General features: G+C 41.0%; 1 pseudogene; it reads right to left on the bottom strand.

Annotated features, from left to right (window-relative positions):
• Nucleotides 1–13,770: 13,770 nt before the first annotated feature.
• Nucleotides 13,771–14,912, bottom strand: LOC147434452 (uncharacterized; annotated as a pseudogene).
• Between the last annotated feature and the right edge of the window lie 2,835 nt (nt 14,913–17,747).

Below are 17,747 nucleotides of genomic sequence, written 5' to 3'. Positions count from 1 at the left end.
TATCCTGGACAGGGTGAAGAGGATGACAAGTGCTTCCTATTTAAAATGTCCACTAAAGGACCAGGTTTTGGGATTGATCTAGTAAATCGGATGAAAAGAACTGAAACTGGTGACTTGAGAAATGCGTGGGTACATTTTGATTTTACCCATAGAATAGATGGATGGGCAACAATGTCATGCTCAGTTTATGATCCAAGGTAATCTTTAAGTATTTAAATATCTCGTATCTTTTATCATTAAATAAAAGAAGATGTGTGAAAATGTTTATGTTGAATATCTTGCAGCATACGATCACTACAAATAATTGCTATATGTGAAACTAAAGAGGAGGATGCAAAGACTCAAGTTATTTTTTGGGAGAGCCTTAATTCAACAATGGAAAAGTACGGACATGGTGCAGCTGACTTTGCAGGTTTATGTCTGATGAAGCTGGTGCAAATTGGAATGCTATTCGAACAGTCTTCAATGGTGGGCCAGATAATATCATGGAGGGAAGTGAACGATCATGCCTATTTCATTGGGAGCAGAGTCTCCACAAATATACTAAAAAGTGGATACCTCAACATCTAACAAATCAACACATTGATATGTGTGAGGACTGGAGAGCTTGTAAGACCATTGTGCTTGCATCTCAAAAGGCACTTTCAATTCAAAAGTGGTGGAGACAACATCTATCTACAGAGAGCATCACAAGAGTGAGCAGATGGTTTAAATGGTGGGAGCAACGAATTTCACACTGGGGAGGAATTGGAACAGATGTAAGTACCTTTATGACAATCTATATTTTTAGAAAAAATTCTTTTCATACATGAAATTTATAAATTTTAATTCATGTTTTTTTGCATTTCATAGGGTGGTCTAAGTCCGTGGGAGCGGGCACAAATTCCCAATGTTAATTTATCAGAAAGTGTACATGCCAGTTGGTTAGCAGGTGAAGGTGGAAAGGGAAAAATATCCTTGTATGATGCATGTGTAACAGATGTTATAAACTCATATATTCAATGTGCAAAGCGTTTGGGATATACTACTGGGCGTTCGTTATATAGGAACGGGTCCCACAATGGAGACCTTGCTTTCTCGAGTTGAATCTCAGCAAACTCCAACTCCAACCAACGTGGCCCATCTATTACACGAGGCTGTTGCAGGGACTCCCATGTATGCGCAACCAATTTTGCATGGAGACAAAGAAACAGTACAACGCAAAAAGAGGGGCAGAACAGGAACAAGTAGCTCCCATCGGCCGAAAAAAATCAAGTTTGATACCCCAAGGACCAGGTATTTCTAACATTCCGCTGCAAATTAGTGACAGTGATGATGATATTGGATCTCAAAAAGAAACAACCACACCTTTGTCATCTAAAACAAACAATGTGTTTGAGAGTGATGTGCCACGCACTCAGTGGGCCCTCAGGAGAATGCCCATTCAAAGTCAAAGAAAATGTTTTGGAACAGTAGGGAGAAAAAATTGTGACAATATCTTGCATAGTCGCTCAATTGGTCTTGTTACTCCATGTATATGGTCCGAAAGAATGTTCAAGGTTAAAACAATCGAGCAATGGTTATGGTTTTGTAATCATGATATTTTGCATACCCAATCAATCAAAATACAAGTCAAAGATTTACCTCCTGCTCCAAATGTTTGGCCAGTAGCAAGAGGGACAGATATCTCCACACAGGAACTTGCCGCGCTGCATCAGAGTGGATTTCGGACAGAGAATTCAATGGTGAATCCACAACCTCTTGTTGGCGACTGCAAAGAAGGTGGTGGCAGCTTGAGGAAGAAAAAGTGGAGGCATGGAATCTCTAAAGAGGCCATGAAGAAATTGGAAGCATGTAATAGTATGACAATTATATTTTTCGATGAAGTGAAAAGGTCTCAAGAGCATGTAATTTTCCGAGTTCTCACTGAAAATAGTTATGAGATTCATATAAAACAGAGTCCAGCATGCACGTGTCCGGATTTTCAGAAGCGAGAGAATACCAAAAAATCCTTTTTGGCATGCAAACATATGTACTATGTGTACACAAAAGTGCTCGGACTTGAACCTAAGGAGCACATGATTATTCATTAGCCAACCCTCTCACCAATGGACATCGCTTTTATTCTTGGACAACCAAGGATGATTTTTCCCTCCATTTAATTACAACTGGTTTGGTATGCTTCTTTCACTCAACTAGAATATTGATCTATGATATGAAAGTGTTTTTCTGTATTTATTTTGGTTTATTATACTTGTGATTATTTATCTTGAAAAAACATTGTTTATGCAGCAAAGGATTTTAAATTTCAAGCAAAAGATATGAAGCATCTTGCAAGCTATTTGGGAGCAAATTACTTGCCTTTTAGAGTGACCATTACATTTATGGCAACTATCCTTTTTTGTACTCTAATTTTGATCTTATCCTGTGGTAGTTTTGCGAATGTACTTACATCCTCAAACTTATGTTGTTTCAAAAAGCAATTGCTTGGGAAAAATAGTATTGTCTCTATCTGGCATTATTTTTTACTTCATCACATTTATATATGTTGTGGATTATATTTAACTCTGAAATTAGTGTTGTCTCTATTCTGCATGATTTTTTACTTTATCGCATGTTTATATGCTGTGGATTATTTGACTCTGATCACATGCGTTGCGAGCATATTTGACTCTAATGGCATGAGTTGTGAAATGGTGATTTTATTTGTTTACATTTTTTCCGTCGTTATGCCCTCTCGGTCTCTCTCTCTCTCTCTCTCTCTCTCTCTCTCTCTCTCTCTCTCTCTCTCTCTCTCTCTCTCTCTCTCTCTCTCTCTCTCTCTCTCTCTTTCTCTGCGTAGTGATATACAACTCTATGATTTTACTTTCTCTCTCTAGAAGAGAAGTCACTCTCTCTCTCTCTCAAGGATTTATGATCTCTTCTTCCAATGGTAACTCGCATAAATACTATCTCTCTAGAATTTATACTTTCTCTCTCCGTCAACCACACATATATGGAGTCTTATGACGATTGAAAATTACATTAAATAGATACTTTATGCTATGACACATATTTGGTTAAAAAAACTCTAAAGATTGCTAAAATTGTCAAAAAAACTTGAAATGAAAAACTCGCAAATGTTAAATCCCCGAGAGGCATCTAGGCCTTCTACAGCAACCAAAGGTTATTTGCAATGACCAGTGGGTAAGGACCACCTCTCAAGCCTATAGAAAGAGGCCTCCGCTTAGCACAAAACACAAGCATACACAGGGAAGAGGAGACACCCAAGAGAGAACACTCAAGTGTAGGAGGAGCATACTAGCTCCATACACTCTACATTGTAAGCATCACTAAGCACGTAGTGCACCCATGCTTTAGAGCTAATGGCATCATGTTTTGTTGCAAGCTTTGGGCATTTCAGCCTTGTCAACATCACCATTTCCCCCAATGATTCACCACACCACGTCGAGTCACTAATCATGACCACTCTATGCACATGAACATTGGCATCACTCCCAATGTTGGTGATTGACGCCATCAGTGGATGCATCGTCTGGCTATTTTCCCTCAACTAACCCTCCCACTAACTCAATACCTCGTCATGCACCATATGGCGCTCGTATTCCACGTTACATCCCTAATGCCAAGAGCCAGGTTTGTAGTCGTCAAGACCATTGCTTGTAAGTATCTCCATTGCCAATAAAGGGTGTAATGTTGTCTTGATCTTTTGAGTCCATTCTCGATTTTGGTTTCCTAGGATTACGGGATGTTTTGCTTCTTGTACATCACCCTACTCGTGCTCCATCATGTGCAATCTCTCCCACCAGTCAGTGTGCCATGTTCCGAGTTCTTCACGTACCTCTCTTGTGCACACACTAATGATTAATGATTAGGCATATTTTCTACACGTGAAGGGTTATCACACCACCATTTCATGTTGATTACCTAGAGGTCATTTCACGTTTGCTACCCTAGGCCATGTATGTTTGCATCCTAGCCGCATTTATGCTAGATGGTGCCCCTTCCTATCCATAGGATCACTCCCACCTCGAGATGATGCTTGGGGATGTTCAAGCTGTGTGTGGTGTAGAGGCCACCCCATATGGCATGTCATTTTCCGGCCATCACTGGGTTTGTTTTATGCCCGGGGCGGTCACTTTTTAGAATGCGTATGATATCACGTGAGTTAACCGGAGAGGATTATTAAAAGACCAAAATGTATAAAAATGTATACATACAGAGGGGGGTGGGGGTTTTTTAAATAGGCTCACAGTGTAAGTATAGTCTGTATATTGGGGTATTATTAATTACCTCTTGAACGCATATGATATAGCCTGGGTCTTTTGATAAGTGACTGCCCCGGGGTTTTATGGTTGTTTGATTGAGCTCAAAGTCATCTATGAAGCTTGTGTCTTGGGTAACCATACCTTCATTGGTTTGTTTTCCATGATTGACTTCTTCACTCAGAATTGCTTGATTTCTTTTCCATGGGGTTGTTTAGAAAATTTAGGCTACAATGCATGCTACCGTTTGATTTGAATGGGCTATACATCTCCCAAATATGATCAATTGATGCCAAGGGAGTGGCATAAGAGGTTCTATTTAGGTTGAACTTTAAAGTTTACCCTTGTTAATCTAGAATTTCTTTTCTATGTGCACATCCATGAGACACCCAATATGATAGCCTCTTTGAGATCAGTGTCTGCTATGATATGGAACTAGTGTGGGCAGTGATGGCTGTCTATGTTGATAGACACATTTTCTTGACCTAAACTGGCAATTGTCCCTTTGTTTGCTACTCTAAGATCTATTTGAATTGGTGTCAATATTTCATCTGATAGCTTGAGGTATGTCAAATACTTCATGGTATTAAGTTGTGCTCCAGTATCTATAAGTGCTCTTTCTATTGATCCATCCACCATTTGGATATTGATGCGTACATCCATACCTTAAAGCCAATTTGGCTCCGTTTGAATTGCTTTGATAGGAGGAGATGGGGTTTCTAGTTGTTGAATATGGGCGGTTGTTTTTTGTTCCTTGCGCCTTAAAATTCACAGCTTTGCTTTCTCTTTTGTGTGTGCTTGAATGGCTTGGGCAACCTGTTCCGCTAATGAATCTTTTTCAACATTTCAATGGTTAGTGATAGATAATATTTCTTTAACCTACAACCACTAGTCCAATAAGGCATCTCGTCTCCGTCTAATGTTGCAAGTTTTATGGCACCACTGTATGATATGTTGCTAATCACAAATGGGCCATTACCTCACGTTTGCAACTTTATGGAGTCTTGTTTTAAGGTGTAGACTAATACATAGTCCACCTTCTAAAACTCCTTATTAATCACGTGTTGATCGTGGAATTCCATCATGTGTATTTTTTGTGCATAGATAGTAGTGAGAACTTTGATACACAATTCATCTAGTTTTTTTAGCTGGTCAATCCTATTAGATAGTTCATGTCCTGTCCACTCTAAGCTCTTGGCTGCTTGAAGTGTAGGAATCAAGAATTCCATGGGCTGTATGACATTAATTCCAAACACCATATTGAAAGGTGTTGTTCCCATTGTTGTTTTATGCAACTCAATACGCCCACAGAGCAGAATGTAACTTTTGTTCCCAATTTGTTCTTGAATTGTTTACTATTTTGGTGAGCATTGTGCATAGCGTTTTGTTTGTGCTTTCTACTTGTCTAATTTCTTGAGGGTGATATGGCACTGATTTTCTATGAATCACCATGAGTTCCTTCAACAAGAATTTGATCATGTCCTTCAAGAAGTGAGTCCCTCAGTCACTCACTATCTCAATCGATAGCACGTATCTGGTTGTTGGGGCGTAGGCTAGGTGGCTGTCCATGAAAACACCCTTTTATTGTATTATTCTCCTAAGTATATGTATAGGGAGAGAAAGTGAGAATTGACTTGCCTCAAGCCTCTCACTTTTTGCTCCAGAAAACCCAATTTTTTGTGTATCTCCTTCTCCCTCAATTCCCCCTTACATTCTCTTGCTTGTGCATGTACACACACACATACACACACACACACACACACACACACACACACACACTCATGCACGCACACATTTGCACCCCGGTGCTGGCACTATTGTGCATGCCCTTCAACTGGTATCAGAGCCAAGGATTGGAACAAGGGAGAGTCAAGGATCAAAGAAGCCTGCAAAAGTTGATCAGGTAATTTTACAGGTACATCTTGAAGTAGGGAAGTTCAAGAAAGTGTGAAGAGTTTGCAGCTAGGGAAAGACTAGATCTGAGTCAGTGAAGTTTCCAGCTTGGAATAGGAGAGTCTACAAGTTTGTGAGTCTGAAGACATATCTAAGTATCTTGGAATAGGTACAATAGGTGAAGAACAAAGAAAGCACCCGATTCTTGCTATGTGGGATAGCAGAGCAAGGGAAGATTGGAAGCTCTGTTCAGCAAGGAAATCCAAGGCTAGGGGCATCAAGACCCAATTGGAAGCCAATTGTACTATCTCACAAGCCTCCTGGCTGATCTCATCAAGTTGGAGTCAATTAATCAAGGCATAGCAAGCCCATTGAAAGCTCTACAGGCAACACTACACATAAGAAATCGGGCACATGCACATAGATCAATGGATGAACACATAGCTGGCAAACCCGTGTGAAAAACAGACATTTTCATCTCAGTTGAATGTTCAGGAAGAAAAACAAGTTGGGGTCGCCAGCCCCATTGGGTGCATAATTGGGGCTACAATCTACCAGTAAGCCACCAAATTAGTAGATGTGTAGGGACAATCGGAGCACATATGGCTATTGGTGGGTAGCATATTGTAAAGGTGAGGGGAAATCAAACGAACCCCTAATTGGGCTATAGGAGCAATATCTCCTCAAATGGGTAGCATATTGTCATAGATGACGGGAAAATAGACAAGCCCCTAATTGAGTTGTAGGAGTACAACTCCTCACACGGGTCATGCTTGGTGACACATGCTACACACGTGCGCGTGTGCGCGCACACACTTGGTCTATTTCAAAAGAGCACTGTAGCAACTCCATTCATCCTAAACAAAAGATTTTATAGTTGATTTTTATTTCTTAAAAAAGAAACTTTAAAAATGCTTACACTTATCCTTCCTAAGCGGGCCTTCCCAAGTATCACCGACTCACTCCATTATTCTCCAATGGAGTGTACGTTAGAGAGAGATAACTCATAGCCTCTCTTGCGGTCTCTTGAGAGGAATTTTTTGGATGAGCATGAAGCCAGTAGATCATGCCAAAAAGCTTGCTAACTAGCTTCATGTATATATGTGTACAGAGTGCTTTGAGTCTTGGGAGTGACCATGTAAAACTTCATGTAGAAAGGTTTGGTTTTTCTGGGTTTGTGTACTAGTTTTTTGGGTGGTTTGAGTCCCCAAAACATAGTTTCCAATAAATATTTTTAGCCATGCTTTATAGCTTGTGAATTGAACTTGTACATCAAGAGTTATGTGCGTCCGAAGTGGGCGGTCTCGACTTACAAGTGATTGCAGATGCATGCGGCAAAGGCAACTTGGCCAACTTGATGATTTGAATTAAAAATGATGAGATTTGAAATTTCTAGAAGTAGCCGAGGTGATGGGCTCTGAGTCATGCTTTACGGCGTCGCATTTGGTGGCCACAAGCGGGGCACTATGCTCTTAAGAAGTTGGTCTTGAGCAAAGGTCAACAAGCTGGAAACTTTTCTGTGGGATGTGAAGGAGATGGGGAGGAGGAGGAGGAAGTTGCCAAGTGGTACTGGGAATTATCCCACATGGGAAGCGATAAGGAGATAATGGGGGTTATATAGGGAAAGTGAGGACCTCCCATTGTTTGAATCACTTGGTGAGGATCTTGGGGGAGAGGGCTCGTGGACTCCAAGGAGATGGGGATGCTTTTCCAGCTATTCACACCTGCCTGCCCAAGTGCTCCCTCCTCTTTTGGTCCTCTTGACAAATGCCCACCCCTTCCCATGAGCACAAAGGCACCGACTTACTCTAGATCTTTACCAAAAGAGGCTCAAAATGAACCAATAAAATAAGAACCCCAAGAGGCCATGTCGACTGAGGAGAGAGAAAGGAGAAATTTGATTAAAGAGGATAGAAGAGGCCCTTTTTAATAGCTGCAATACCTGCAAACTTTCCAGAGATCTCATATTTGAGCGAGAGAAAGTACACCCTCAACTTCGGATGGCCATATCTCTCTCATATTCTATCTATTTTTAGCCTATGGATACTCTACAGACATCTACTCAAGAGGATCTACGTCATTTGTCCTTGGTTTCTCCTAATTCTAAGTGTGCTTCATTCTAGGAGGGTTCTTCGTAAATCTTTACAGGTGCTTATCATAGGTGTGCTCGGCAGTGCAATAGTTCTTCCTTTCGATGGTGTGACTCATGCAAGGCTATAAAGGCACTCATTTTTCTTGTCATTTGCATGCTAACATCATTTTGGTTCCCCCACCCGAGGAGAAAGTGCTCATGTGCTCTAATTCTTGTGAAATATGTATATTCTGAGGCAGAGAATGTAAAGGGGATGTGGTTCCTTATGGACAACCACCTATGTATGTGCAAATTGTGGATAGCACTTGAGGCGGTCGTGTAATTGGATTGCATCCTTTAATTGGATTGCATCCTTTGGAGGGTCGTGAGGTTTTGTGAAGCCAAGCACTGGGGGGCAGGTTACCTAGCGTGAGGTGGATTAGGTATTGGAGCAATCCATCGGCATCCCTTGAACTTACGACGTCACATATAACTGTTTTTGTGGCAGTCGAACATGGTGGATGAGTTTTCATAGTTTCATGGTCTGCCTAATGAGAATGCACGAACTTTTATTGAGAAACTGGAGGTTAATTGCTACTATAAAATATATTAGATCAAGTTATATTATTGTGATTGCTCCAGTACAGTTTACAAAATGAGGCAAAAGTTTGGTTACAAAATTATGAAGAGGTGGTACAGGCACAAACTCCAGGAGTGATTTTAAACTACAATTGGGTCAAGAAAGCTTTTCTGGCACAATACAGGAGCATTGAAGTACTTGATGAAGTTTGGCATGAAATTTTGGGATACACTCATAAGGCTAATCAAATGTTGATGATTTTGTCATGCAATTTACATGGTTATGGGATAAATGGGCTGGAGCTTTGGGAAATGAAATCCCTCCAGCCATGTTAAAGAAGAACCATTTTTTGTGGCAAACTTAAAGGAGAGTCTGAAGTTCAAAGTTGAGCTGAAAAGGCCAGCTACCTTTGAGGAAGCAGTCACTATCACTTGGGAGAAAGAATGGAAAGCTCAAAGACTCAATAAGTATGGAAAAGCGGCCCATGTGCAAGGTAATGGTGGTTAAAATGAGGGAAATTAGGCAGAGGCTGAAGCCCAACCTGCTCAAAGGGTTGCGAATACTGAACAGGTACAAAAAAATATGCAAGACATGATGACCATGATGTAGGAATTGTGGCGTAGTGTTCTTGGAGGTGGTCGTGGTCGTGGTAGAGGAATGACCCACCCATATGAATCTCAGCCTAATGCTAATGTGGGTCGTGGACAAGGTGTCTTTCAGCCACAAAGGAGGTTCATCCCTACTTGTTATAATTGTGGTGAACTTGGTGTTTAAGGCACAGAAATTCAGAATAGACAAAACACAGAAATCAGAATGGAACTGGAACTGGAACAGAACATAGAAACTGACAACATACTAAATCCGCCATAAATTCCGCTTTCACATTCCCAAGAAGATACTGATCGATAGTTACATACTTCGATAAGACTAATAGGCAACGCCCTTTCCCAAGAACACCCCTTGGAATCCCAAAAGTACAAAAGTTAACATTCCAACTTCCACTAAGGTAAAACATCCGAAAATTCCTAGGCTTAACACCTGGCGCACAGCCCGGTGGCCAGAGCCACAGGGACCTCGACCCACAATCCCTTGATCAAACAACCTGCTCCCCAGCATCCCCTTCTACATCTGCCTTTTCTGCTGCAACATCTGAATCCGCCTGCTTTTCCACCTTTGCTTCCGCTTGCTTTTCCTGTTGCCGCGCTTTGAATAGCGCCTCCATCGCCATCTTCATCGACCTGGTGTTCGGCATCGCTTCTGACGCATCATCTTGCATACCCGCCATCAGCTTTCCCTTAATATTCTCAGAAAACATTTCGCCCTTCTTCCCCGACTTAACAGTCACTAAACTGCGACGTTCACACACTTGGATGTGATCCCCAACTCCTATCACCATGTTACTCTTATGATGATGAATTTTCTCCTCAATTCGGGCATGCCATGCAAGATTCACCCAAAAATTATTCGTCCTTAAGTGAGTCACATCAGCACTAAGCGAATTTTTTGCCTTAAAATGAGTACCCCCACTTATTAGTACCTATGTACCCTTTTGCCCAATTCCATTCCTCCGACTTTCCACTTTCGAGACTTCAAATCTGTCAGTCCAAATTCCGACTTCCAGTCCGCAATCCGAATTCCAAATTCTAGATCCCTTTACAAGTTTTGAATTACTAGAACAAATTGCCAATTCTGCCTCTGAGCATTCCACTGCAACTCCCAAAACACCAGCTGTTAACCATTTATTGCCAATATCCTTTGCCTTATTGACCATCCACTTGGGAACCTCAGGCACCTTTCCATAAAATTTCTTCAATCTGAATCCATTCACAGGTTTCAAAATCTTTGTTCCGAAGACATCTTTCAACAAAAATGTTCCTTGGCCCTGTTCTGATTCAATCTGTTAAGGTCCCAAATATCTCAACTTCAACTTACCCGGATGTGGTCCCAATTTAGAATTATATAACATCACCCAATCCCCTTTCTGAAAATTTTTGAATTTCACCTGCCTAGACATCCATGCTTGTCTCCTCTTCTGACCAAATAGGCACTCTGAATTCTATCCTCTTCCAATTTAAGCAATTCCTTCTGTCTATGAGAAATTGATTCCTCTAAACTTAACTTATGCTGAACTGACAACCTCAAGCTTGGAATTACATATTCCATTGGCACCACAACTTCTATCCCAAAGACCAATTTGAAAGGTGTCATTCCAGTCGCCACCTTAAAAGCTGTCCGAAAAGCCCATGGTGTTGAATCCAACTTGTCATTCCAATCCGATTTTTTTTCTGACACAATCTTCTTCAAAATTATCACCAGCACTTTATTAGAGATTTCTGCCTGCCCATTTGCTTGCGGATGATATGGAGTAGATTTCTTATGCAAAATCATATGTCTGGATGTCGACTCCTAAATCACAGAATTCAAAAAGTGTGTTCCCTGATCCGACACCAACTCAATAGCACATCCAAATCTTGTCATAATGTTTTTATATAGAAACCATGCTACACGTGCTGCTTTATTATCTCTCAAAGCCACTGCTTCCATCCATTTGGTAGCATAATCTGTTGCAACAAGAATATATATGGAACCTGTCCTCTTTGCCCGTGGTTTTATTGGGCCTACAAAATCCATTCCCCACTTCTAAAATGGTTCTAATGGCAAGACTGGATGATCCTGCATCCTATCCCCTTGTGTAGGCTGCCCCACCGTCTGACATTGAACACATTCCTTGGCAAAACTATGTGCATCCTTCAATAACAAAGGCCACCAAAGTCCAGCTTGTAAAATTTTCCGACCTGTAATTTCCCCTGAGAAATGTCCTCCAGCTGATCCCCAATGTGCCTCCTGCAACATTGCTTTATTCTCTTCATCCAGAACACATCGTCGTATAATTTGATATGCTCCTCTTTCTATATAATGCTCCAGCTATAATTAGAAATGGTCTACACCTCAATGCAAACTTCTTCCTCTGATCCGGAGACATTGTCGAAGGTAAAACTCCATCTGTCAAAAATTGAACCATCTGATCATACCAATTGTCAAAAAATTGTCCTTCCACTCGGAACAAATCCGCATCGGGCAATTTATCCGATACTCTTGGTGATTCCTCCTTATGATACGATCTGCTAAGGTAATCCGCCACTGCATGCTGAGTTCCTGGAGTATGAACAACTATGTAATCAAATTCTTGCGACATGAGCATCCACCTTACTAACTGCCTTCCAATTTTGGCTTCTTTACCAGAAACAATAAAGCATGATGATCCAAATGAAAAACCACTTTATTCCCTAGCAGATAATGTCGGAATTTTTCCAAAGAAAAAATCATTCCCAAAGCTTCCCTTTCCATAATTGTGTAATTCTTCTCCGGTGCTCTCAACATTCTACTAGCATAATAAACCGGTCTAAACCATCCCTTAATCTTCTCCTGCATTAAAACAGCTCCTACTGCCATGTCGGAAGCATCAACATACACAGCAATGCCCAATTTGGTGGTAGAAGTATAGGTGAAACTACCAACATCTTTTTGATAATCTAAAAAGCCTTCTCTTGAGCTTCTCCCCAAACAAATTCCACTTCCTTCTTAGTCAAATGACTAAGTGGTGCGCTCACATCCGCCAAATACCGTAAATACCTACCATGCCATTTGATCTGTCCAACAAACCGCATCACTGCCTTCAAATTTTTTGGAGCTACAGCTTTCTGAATGGCACTAATCTTGTCCCCATCAATCAACATTCCTTCTTGAGAGATGATATGTCCCAACAATTTTCCCTTCTATACTGCTATTGCACACTTCTGGGGATTAAGTGACATCCGAAACATCATACATCTTTCAAAACACTTCCTCAAATATTCCAGATGCCTGACTTTTTCCCCAAAAACTGAAAAATCATCCATAAAAATCCTCATAAAATATGTCAAATGTGGCTCAAAGGTTTTAAAAACTGCCTTCGAAAACGATGGTGGACCATTCTTCAATCCAAAGCTCATCACTGTATATGCAAAAGCTCCCCATTGTGTGATAAAAGCAGTTTTTTCAATATCCTCCTCAGCCATTGGTATTCGATTGTACCCTGAAAATCCGTCAAGAAAAGTGTATATCTCATATCCCGCTACATCATCCAGAACTAAATTAATGGAAGGCAATGGAAATGGATCTACAATTGTTGCTGCATTCAATTTTATGTAATCCACACAAACCCTTAACTTCCCCGACTTCTTGGGTACCACTACAATTGGTGACAACCATTCCGCCTGATCCACTGGCACTATGAATCCTACATTCAACAATTTATCCAATTCCTCTTTCACCTTCTTGGCATAATTTGGATTCATCCTATATCTTTACTGAATCACTGGAACAGCATCCGTTTTCAAATTTATATGATGCTTATACACTTGAGGATCCATGCCTTTCAAATCAGAATAATCCCATGCAAAGACATCAATATACTCCAACAATAATTCATTCAAGTCCGTCTTGAAGACTTCTTCCAAATGAACACTAACTCTTACCATCTTTGGATGATCCTCCGTTCCCAAATTCAGATCCTATAAATCATCCTCCTTAACTCAAGAAACTTTCTTTGTCATCTTATCATACAGAGCTTCTGCTCTCTAAATTGCCTCCTTTGGCTCCAATTTTGAATCCTCGATCACAGTTTCCTCTTGGATTTTCTTCTCTTCTAAATTTTCCTGTTCCACACCATTTGTATTCCCTTGCAACTGATCAATTCCCAAACTATTCGCTTTCTCTGCATATTTTTCAATGATCCGCTCCACATCTACCTCAGATACCGGAACAATTGTTGGATTTGCTGCTAGGAAATATGCTTCTTCATCATCCTCCAATCCTTCAGACATGTTAATTGCTTCTGCCAACACTGGCTTCGTCCCTTATGACAATTCCTTCTTCGGCCCCATTGGTAATGTAGCTTCTCTCCTTCCTTTCTTAACCATCACCTCATTCTTTCCCCAATCCTATTTTAGCTTAGCCGTGCAAAACCATGGCCTCCCCAACAACATAGAATAGGTATTTTTTGAGTCCTTCATCCTGATGAAGGATGCTACAAAGTTTACCATAAACTGCAATCCATGAATAATAATTCCTTGCCTCCTTAACATCCCCACTGGTTGAACTCTGCTCTGATCAGCCATACGCGCTTGAAATGGAGCTGGTTTCAACCTGACATCTTGCATCCTTAGAAATTCCAATTCCGAAAGTATGTTGACCCCTGATCCACCATCCAATAGAACATCGGAAAATTTGCAGTTATTAAACTCCAACAATAGTGTTGGTACTGAAAAATCCACATCCTTCGGGCTAATCTGACAACTTTGAACTGTCTGCTGCACCTCCTTCACACTCGGAATAGTCTTTGACCTTCGCATCACTATATATAATTTATCTTTGAAAATTGGAACTAATGACAATAACTGATCCAAGGTAAAATGTATAGAGGAATTAGTTAACTCTTCAAAAAAGGCATTTGTCCTTTCTCTTTCCTTCTCCTCCTTTTTTACTCCTTTCTCCTTTGATTTAAGCTGCTTTGTGTTGATCCTTTTCCATCAAATCTTCAGCTACTTCATCCTGAATCTCCTTCTGCTCCTCCCAGTCCATTGGAGGTTTCAACCTTTCTTTGGACCTTGTTGTCACTAATACATCTACTTCCTCTTGCAAACACGTAGAACAATCACATTCTGGCTGACAATCCATAGCGACTTCATTCACCCCTTGATCTTGAAACGATTCTACTACTATCAAACTGCTTCCAGGCTCTTTGTTTGCTTCAGCTGACTGTGTTGGTGGTGCTGGCAACTGTGGCACTTGCCCTCTTGGCTGTTGTTGATTACCCCCTTGATAATTCCAAACCAGCTGATTCCATCCTTGTGGTTGTGGCTACCAATTCTGCCACCACTGCTGCTGATCCCAATTTCCCACCACAGGGGTCTTGAATTCTGACATCCTCCAAATCTTGGTCCTCCTCCCGAATTGAAATTTCCTCTAAATGGTGGTCCCCCTTGATTAAATTGTGGTCTCCACCCTGAATACGGTTGTTGCCTTTGCCACCCTTGATTATTGGACATCCTCTACCTTCCTCCTGTCTCTGGAAACACCCCATGAGTTTGAGGTCCTTGTTGCTATATCTTCTGCTGAATCCTTTCTAGTACAACACCCCTGAAATTCGGATTAAACCAACATTCCTTTGTCCAATGCCCATCCTTAACTCAAATTTCACAATGAGGGGTTTTTGATTCCACAACTTTCTGCACTCCCAACTTCTTCAATTTCTTTGCTACCAATTTTTCCACTCTATCCTCTTTCTCTTTAGACTTTTTCTTCAACTTCTTCTTGCTTTTCTTCTTCTTATCCTCATCTACTTCTGAATCCGAATCCTCACTAGAATCCTCTTCACTATCAGAATCCGTTTCCGTATCTGAATCAGTATCAGTTTCCGAATCCGAATCGCTGTCCGAATCCGAATTATCTGACCTTTTCTTTTTCTTTGACCTACTTTTCTTCTTTTCTTTAGATGACCTCTTGGCTGCTTTCCCATGAGAGACCCCAAACCTTTTCTCTGCTCTTTGAGCTGTTTCCACTAATGCTTGTAATACACCTGCAACATCAACTCCAGCAACAACATTCTTCAATTCCTTCCTTAATCCCTTCAAAAAATATCCAGCAAGCATTTCATCCGTTGGCCTTTCTTGAGCAATCAACCTTCTCACATATTGGTTAAACTTTTGTGCATAATCCTCAACAAACATTTGCCTTTGTTTCACTTCCCTAAGCTTAATCAACACATCATGTGGAGTCTTTTCCCTTCTGAACCTGTTCAAAAATGCTCCTTTCAAACCATCATAATCAACAAAATGACCTGCTTGAAAATTATTGAACCACTTCATAGCCTTCCCATCCAATGTAGCCTCAAACTAGTGCATCTTAGCTTGGGCATCGTACACTCCGAAAAATCCTCTGGCCTGCCATCTTGTCTCGTATTGAGATATGTGGCAATCGGGGTCTTCTTTCGACTTTCCCAAAAAGGTTCGGAATTTGACACGCATATCCTGTCTAGCCGCCGCCATATTTGTAGGTCCACCTAGTTGTACAAGATTTCCTGCATTGGTACTTCCCAACGGATCAAAAATCAATCTCCTTCTCGCCACTAATGCATGCTGAACAACTACAACCGCCAACAACCACGAAAATATATCTTGTTCTTCATTCGCTACTTCTTCTTCCCATCTATCACTTAGATAATCCTCTGTGCCATCCAAATTCTCCACAGTATCATCTGAATCTTCCCCTATAGAAACTCGGTGCATCCCAGTATAATCCAAAATTCCCTGCAGTTACGAACGCTGACATTCTCGCCCATAAAATTGTCAAAACCGCCTAGCAAGTGACCTTGTCCAATATGGGAATGTATCCTCTTCCGCTTCCTCTAGAGTGCAGCCAACTACCCATGCCAACTCACATTATTCTGAACATCCTCCCTCCATTCAACTAAACCTTTCACTGCCACAGCATTTGCTCCTACGAGAGAAACTTGAATCCATCCATGCTACATCACACTTACACCATGATCTCCAAGTGTTTAAGGCACAGACATTCAGAATAGACAAACACAAAAATCAGAATGGAACTGGAACTGGAACAAAACACAAAAACTCACAACATACTAAATCTGCCATAACTTCCGCTTTCACATTCTCAAGAAGATATTGATCGACAGTTACATACTTCGATAAGACTAATGGGCAATGCCCTTTCCCAAGAACACCCCTTGGAATCCCAAAAGTACAAAAGTTAACATTCCAACTTCCACTAAGGTAAAACATCCAAAAATTCCTAGGCTTAACACTTGGTCATATCAGCACTTATTGTCCAAAGCCAACAAGCATGGGAGGTGATATTTTTCCACTTCCTCGGCAGATTCCTAACAGGGCTAATGATTATGCAGTGGATATATGGCGAGATCAAGGTATTGAACATGAAAGTCAAGCCTCAATCTCTAGTGCTCATGTGGGTATTGTTCGGGTTGAAAAGAAAGAAGCAGATATGATGCCCGTAGGCAAAAGAGAGAGGGAAGGCTATGCTGCTCCGGGTCCCAATAAGAAGAAAGGGAAAGAGAAAGAGGGTGAAGATGAGAAATTTAAGAGGAAGAGAAGACCCCGTAGACGATTTGAAGTAGCAGATTTACCTTTGGGAGAAGGCCAAACAACGTATAATTTAAAGGAAGACCTGATTAGGAGGAAAGTAGATTGTAATTTTGGACAGTTGATGAATATGGTGCCCAAACTTAAGAGGCAGTGGAAGTCATTAGTGGATCCAGAGAAAGAGCCAAATCATGGACAAGTCAGAGTTTTTGGTTGTGGGAGAGTTACCCAACCTTTTTCTTGTGGTGAACGCTTAGCACAAAGGTGTGGGCATGGGAGAGGCCTACATTGATGGAGGTGCTCAAGTTTGTGTGATCACACAGTCATGTGTCGAGAGACTGGGTCTCATTACATGCATAAGATTTGGGTTCAGGATTTGACTAGAAAACCATGCCAAAATGAAGTTTTTGGAGATGATTAAGAATTTGGAAGTTGAAGTCTTTAACGTCAAGGTTATAGTAAACTTTCATGTTATGCTAGCTGGCCTGGCAGCCTTTCCTCTCATTTTGGGATGACCTTCATTGAGAGTTGTTGGTGCTGTGCAAGATTGGGGCAAGGGCACAATCTGTGCGTATGGCAAGAAGGGTGAGAAGAGGGTGTTTGATATGACTACCAAGCAACCTTTGGAACTAGAAGATGTGAGTGAAAATGATGAATCCAAAGTCACCAGTGAAGACAGTTTTGAAGATTCAAGAAGTAGCACTACTTCTAGTTCCAGTGATGAGGGTGAAGTGTCATTCTTGTTGTTGGACAAGGAGAAGAGAGGAATTGGTGAAGTATTGCAAGTGTCAGGGGAT

The sequence above is a fragment of the Adiantum capillus-veneris genome, chromosome 19 (assembly GCF_014529385.1).
Source record: "Adiantum capillus-veneris isolate H3 chromosome 19, ASM1452938v2, whole genome shotgun sequence".
Taxonomy (NCBI): Eukaryota; Viridiplantae; Streptophyta; class Polypodiopsida; order Polypodiales; family Pteridaceae; genus Adiantum; species Adiantum capillus-veneris.
This window is presented reverse-complemented; position numbering and strand designations above follow the sequence as displayed.